Source organism: Bremia lactucae, linkage group LG10 (assembly GCF_004359215.1).
Source record: "Bremia lactucae strain SF5 linkage group LG10, whole genome shotgun sequence".
NCBI lineage: Eukaryota > Oomycota > Peronosporomycetes > Peronosporales > Peronosporaceae > Bremia > Bremia lactucae.
Window position 1 is genome coordinate 6,683,554 of NC_090619.1, and position 6,059 is coordinate 6,689,612.

Sequence of the window (6,059 nt, forward strand, 5' to 3'; positions counted from 1 at the left end):
TCGCTTGCCATCCTGGCAAAGCGACTCAAACATTGCCGGTCTCTTTTTTAGAGCCGCGAGTGTTGCAAAATGTTGTTATGCACCCGAATCCACTACGAGGATCATCACCTGGTCATAGCCTCTTTCATGAGCGCTATAGACCAGCAGGGTTGAGGTCTGAAATTTCGAGATCTCAGGTACTTGGCTTCCCATTTGTTCCACAATTCTGAACTTAGGGGTAGCTTCTGAGTCCGCGTCAGTAGGGTATCCCGCCCGTACTGCGCTCCTGCATTCCTGACCCCTCAGTGGTCGATGCGGAACTCATGCGTCTCGCACGCTGGTTCTTGCCACCGCCCTTTGGGTAGTGAGTCCTATTGCTGGGCGTCTTCGCCCCAGCAGGGACCCTGGCATAGCAGCGAGTTATCATATGGCCGCGCTTGCCGCATTTATAACAGTCAACGTCTGCATCGCCCAACTCCATGGGAGTGGCATCCTACCTCTCGGCTGACGGCTTATACCAACCTATCAACGAGGCACTGTTGTAGTATATCTCCTCAACATAGGCAATTTGGATTGCCTGTTCCTTCGTCGATTTTTTTATTTTGAAAAGGGCCTGTCGCGATGGGCCATGCCGTATTCCGTTCATAAACGTGGGCACCTTAATGTGCTCTAGAATCGGACCTACGGTATTGGACGCCGAAAGCGAACGCATCTCCTGCAGATACTCTTGCAGAGATCGCTTCGCCTGTCGCGCTCCAAAGAAGCGCGCCTGAAGCAACACTTCGTTGTTCGGCGGCTGGTACATGTCGCAAATCTTGGTCTTAAAGATCGTTCATGTAGGGAACGCCTTAACGTCGGCGACACAATCGCCGAGTATGCCCACTTTGAGGCCTTATCGCGCAGTTGCAACATGGCGCACGACACCATCCGGCTGTCGTCCTCGATGAGCTGCGCGACATCGCATTGCCTCGCGGCTAGCAGCCAGTGGACAATCGTATGTGCTGCAGTTCCATCGAACTTGGGCGGGTCCATCCAAATAGGCCTTGGCTGATGCGGCCGGGCAGAGATCATCTCAACAGTCCTGTTGAGAGCCTCGCTCCGAGCCTGCTCATCCCTCAGCTAATCCTGAGTCAGGGTGACGGACTCCGCCGCAGCATGGCTCTGTGCCTCGGACGCGACTCTCTGCTTTCCGAGCACGAATGCCTCAAACTGCTCCAATTGAGCAAAATGTTGCTCAGGAGGACTCAGGAACCTGGACAGAGCTTGTTCACCAAGTCCCTGTGCCATAAGCCCTGCCCCCTCCCAAAGATGTTCAAAGAGGTGAGGAAAATGAGCCCAGTCAATATTGAGGCTCGTCCTCACGTACACACGCAGAGATGCGGGTGGTGGGAAGAATTCCAAGTGCTTCCAAGTGTAGGCGGGCACGTCGTAACGCTGCCACGCTCTACTTAGACACACACCCTAGCTCAGCAAGGAAGCGGTTTAATCAGCTTCTCTTGCGTGCAGTGAGACAGTTGTGGTGGGCGCGTTAGCGGCCTCACCCAACGCACTAAGTACGCTGGTTAAGTGTCGTCACGGAAGCGGTTATCCGGCTCCTCGTGCGCACTTACCAAGCAGGAAGTAGTTTTTAGACTGATTTATATTTAATCGTATTAAGTATAAATACCTATTTTTACCAATCAAAATGTCATCTCTATAGATAATACTTAATATGTACTGCGAGCGCATCTTTCTAGATACCTGGCGTGACGGATGACGCTAGCCGTCACCCCTCCTAATGTGAATGCACCCATATGCATCACATACACAAGGATTCGTCACAAATGTGAATCACACCCGAGTGCTGGGTTTAATTACTTTAATTTAGTAAGTGACCATCCCCTTGAGTACACCAAGTGTACTTATGGGTAACTGTGTAACATTACAGCAACTTTAGCATGTTACACTGACACTTAGCCTTCCTTACGCGTGATGCGATTACTTGCAGTTTTACATGACGATATGGAGCATGACGAAGAGTAAATATCATTGTGCTTAAAACTTGATAGGTTGCAACTTGCAGAAACTACTATGCAGTGAAGACAGCCGTTTGCTTAGACTGAAAAGACCTGCTGGATGTTAACGTTTTGGCTGTCATATAAAAGTATCAATCATCAAAGCTATCAAGACTATAAATGTACCGGCTTCCCAGCAACCACATCACTATGAATGCATACAATAATCCAATCATATCAGACTGAGGGGATTTTACCAAAAACCTGAAGAAAATTAACGATTCCATTATTGAAATGCTTTGAATATGATGTGATGGTTGGTCACTAATATGTACGAGAAAGAGGGGCATATTATAAGTTTTGGTAAAAAGGGGTAGATTAAAAACTTTTTTTCCTATTCTAAAATAGTAAATTACTTAAATTCCATTTATCATGGGAAACAAATGTGGTCGCCGCCAAATATACATCTGGCGGCCGAATTCTATTTTTAAAGTAGCTAGGGTAAGGCTTTAGATTAAATTAATAATTAAATAAAGTGAAGTTCCCCTTCTGATCTTTATGTGTCTTCTGGCTATCAAAGGCTTGCGCATTGATCTGCGAGAGATAGAAGCTTTTCTACGGTATATACTCTTGGGCGCTTGGTTGCCACTCGGTCGTACGAGCCACTGATTCCCTTGAAGAGGATTCATTAAGCTTTAATAGCTGGTAGTTGCTTAACCCATTGATTCTATAGAACTAAGAGACTCTTACTTCTATAGTCTGAGTCTAAAAGTCTTCCACTGACTTTAGGAGCGAGGTAGCGCCGCTACATTTGGGAGCACATGTAGTCAATCTACGCCTGAGTCATTATAACACTAAGACTTCACTGAAATAGAAGGGTGTCCGAAACTTTCAGAGGCGTGTTGCCCAGAGTATGACGGCTCAAAACTTTGTTTGGGCTCGAACATGTAGAGGTCATTATATCCCAGGGACCAGAGGTCATGCATGCAAGGCTTGTGCCTTCATGAGATATGAGACCTCCCTGATCGGCCAGGTACAAGATCACCTTGCGGCATCTATGCCAACCCGGTACATCTCTGTACCGTTTAGAGCCGTAGGCTCACCCTCTAGTTGTCAATGTAAATACATTTGAGGGAAAAGAGGAAAAAAAAACTTCCATTTCAGATTAGGCAGATGGAGATGTCCTTTGACCCGCTTTGTTCTTACAAGAACGAAAAGGATGCTTTGGCCATTTCCAAGCCCGGAGGTAGAGCGATGGAGTGGGCACTATTGTGCAGTATGTTCATAAACGACGCTTTCCTTCATGGCATTCGCTGAAACAGCAAATGACCGGCATGTTTGCACCGCCTGATCAGGCTTTTCGCATGCGATCACGGCTCCAAGCTACTAGACAGGGTAGACGAACCCTCGGGGACTTTGTCCAGGAGTTGAAATTTCTCATTGCATCTATGCATGAAGACTCGGTGCAAGAAGCAATTGTTGTAACAATCTTTATGAGGGTCTCAAGGAAGACGTTGCCCGGTAGCGCTTTTGTTGCCTAGCGAAGATGGGCTCATGACTCTCCAAAACGTTGCTAGGAAGATTGCGCGTGGCGCCTAAGGTCTTAGACCTTCAATCGATCCATGGCTCATATCGTTCAATCCAGGCCATTAGCAGGATCAGATCGGAATAATTCCGTATTGGCGCGGATCATTGAATGAGTCAGTCAGTGTTTTAGACATTGGCATGTCTGAGTTAATAAACTCTAATGTTAAAAAAACATTAATTCTGAGCCCGACTCAGCAGAAATAAGTGGAACGACACGTACTCCGTCGGGTGACACTCGTTATAAAAACAATTCACTAAATGCCGAAAGCATTGTTGGCCTAAGGCCAAATCATCAAGGGTTTAATATCCCTGAAATATGTGGAGTGGCACGTCTAAGTCCACCAAGTATGGTCGGCCGAGGTGGCATCATACGAGTGTCAGTAGTGACACTGTTGGCGGTTCGCCAGGACCTCAAGTGTGCAATATCTCTGAGATACGTGGAGTGGCACGTCTAAGTCCACCGAGTATGTTCGGCCGAGGTGGCACCTTACTGAGTGTCAATAATGACAGTATTGGCGGTTCGCCAGGGCATTTCGGGTGCAATACTTTTCTAATGCACGTGAAGCGACACGTAAACGGTCGCTGGACAAGGACGTTGAGTTACCTAACTCCTTATCGGATGTCAAATTAGACACCATGTCTGTAACAGAGCCAATAGAGGCTGGACATTTGGGGATGTGAATGTGCCAGCCTCTATGAAGCGTATTGTCTCTACTCCAAGACAGGGGAGACGCGAAGCGTTTATGCCCTCACAAAGTAATGCGAGTGAGCAATTACATACGCTTTTAAATGGTGTAACCTGTATCATTGAGTGAGAAGTTAGCCTTGCGGCAATCCCTTCGTTACATGCGCTTTTAGAGCTAAACGAAATGTCTATTGATGAGTGCGGCCGACCCTTAAAGGCTGACGACTTATCTGAGATTGCAGTCATTCGACTAACGATTAAGTTAAACTCATCGTCATTTCTGGACGAACCTATCGTGGATGACACAAAAGCTGCACTTAGTGCGCGGAGCTGGTCATCGATCCTTAAAGATCCTACGGATCCATTTATTTCTTGATTAAAGAATTCCAAGATGTAGTAGGTACCAATCCACCATCTGTATTACCGCTGCCGTGAACGGAATATCCTGTTTGCGTATGACCCGGATAGAGGTGTCCATCATGAAATTGACTTTGTTCCTGGAATCAAATACTGTATCGTACGACAGTGGTCTGTACCAAAGGAACAGTGTGACGTCATTGACGATTTCTTCCGTGCTAAACACGAGGCTGGAATGGTACGAGAAAGGAATTCTCCCCGTTCGACACCGAGATTTTGTGTCAAAAAGCCGAAGGGTAAATGGCGCATTGTACAAGCTTCTTATGAGCTTAATGCTGCCACTATACCAGCATAAACTCCCATTCCTAAAAATGATGTTCTTCAAAACAATATAGAGGGATGTACAATGTGCAGTGCACTTGACTTAGTCGGTGGTTATTAGCAACTGCTCATGCGAGCTAGCGATATCCCGCTTACAGCGGTTACCACTAGAAGCGGTATGCTATGGGAGTGATTGGTTATGCCACAAGGGCTTTTCAACACCCCGGCAACATTTAATCGTCTAGCGACGCAACTATTTCGCCCTCATCGAGGCTATGCACAGATCCATTTTGATGACATTTTTGTCTATAGTCGTGCGGAGCATAGGCGGTCGGATATGAAAAGAAATATTAAGACCATTCAGGAGCAGTGCTCATGTGTATGCGCACAAATAAATTGTATGCCAATCTATCTAAATGCATTTTTGGTGCAGAAGAAATTCCGTTCTCAAGTTACAGATACTATTTGGCCGTTCTTTGAAAATTCTCTATGTTCGCGTTGGTATTGTGCGTTATTATTAGGTGTCTTTAGTAACGGAGTGTATCGTTACATGAAATTAACACTTAAAGGTTGTTAATTAATATATTATCTAAAAGGTAGATAAAATTTGCAGGATATTATTTTATGTAGTAATATTCAGAATTCTTATCCATAAATAGGTATAGACCATTACACCTATTTATTCCGCAGACTAATCAGCTGTAGGAGTAATCAAAGAGAGAGTTACAGATAAGATAGAGATAAGAATTCAATTGCATGTTTAGTATTATATTATAATTAAGTTGGCATTTACAAAGATAGAAAAAGAGAAATTTATTTATATTAATACAGTTTTCATTTTACCCTCGTTAAGCTAGTTACCTTAAAGAGAAGTCTTCCTCTGCACGTACTAGTGTACCTGAAATAACGTGAGGCACCACTCCCAACTGCAGCAGTGCGAAGTGGACTTGTACTGAAACAGTACAAGTCGTAGTGCCCCGTTACACCTGGTAGCACTTTGTAGTCCGTCCAAGGACCACATTTCCCACATCTAACATGGACATGTTAGATGATAGTGGGAATACGCATCACGTTTCCCCTGAAAGCTACTCCTTTCTAAGTGATATAGAAAGGAGTGCGGTTGAACGAATGAGTTC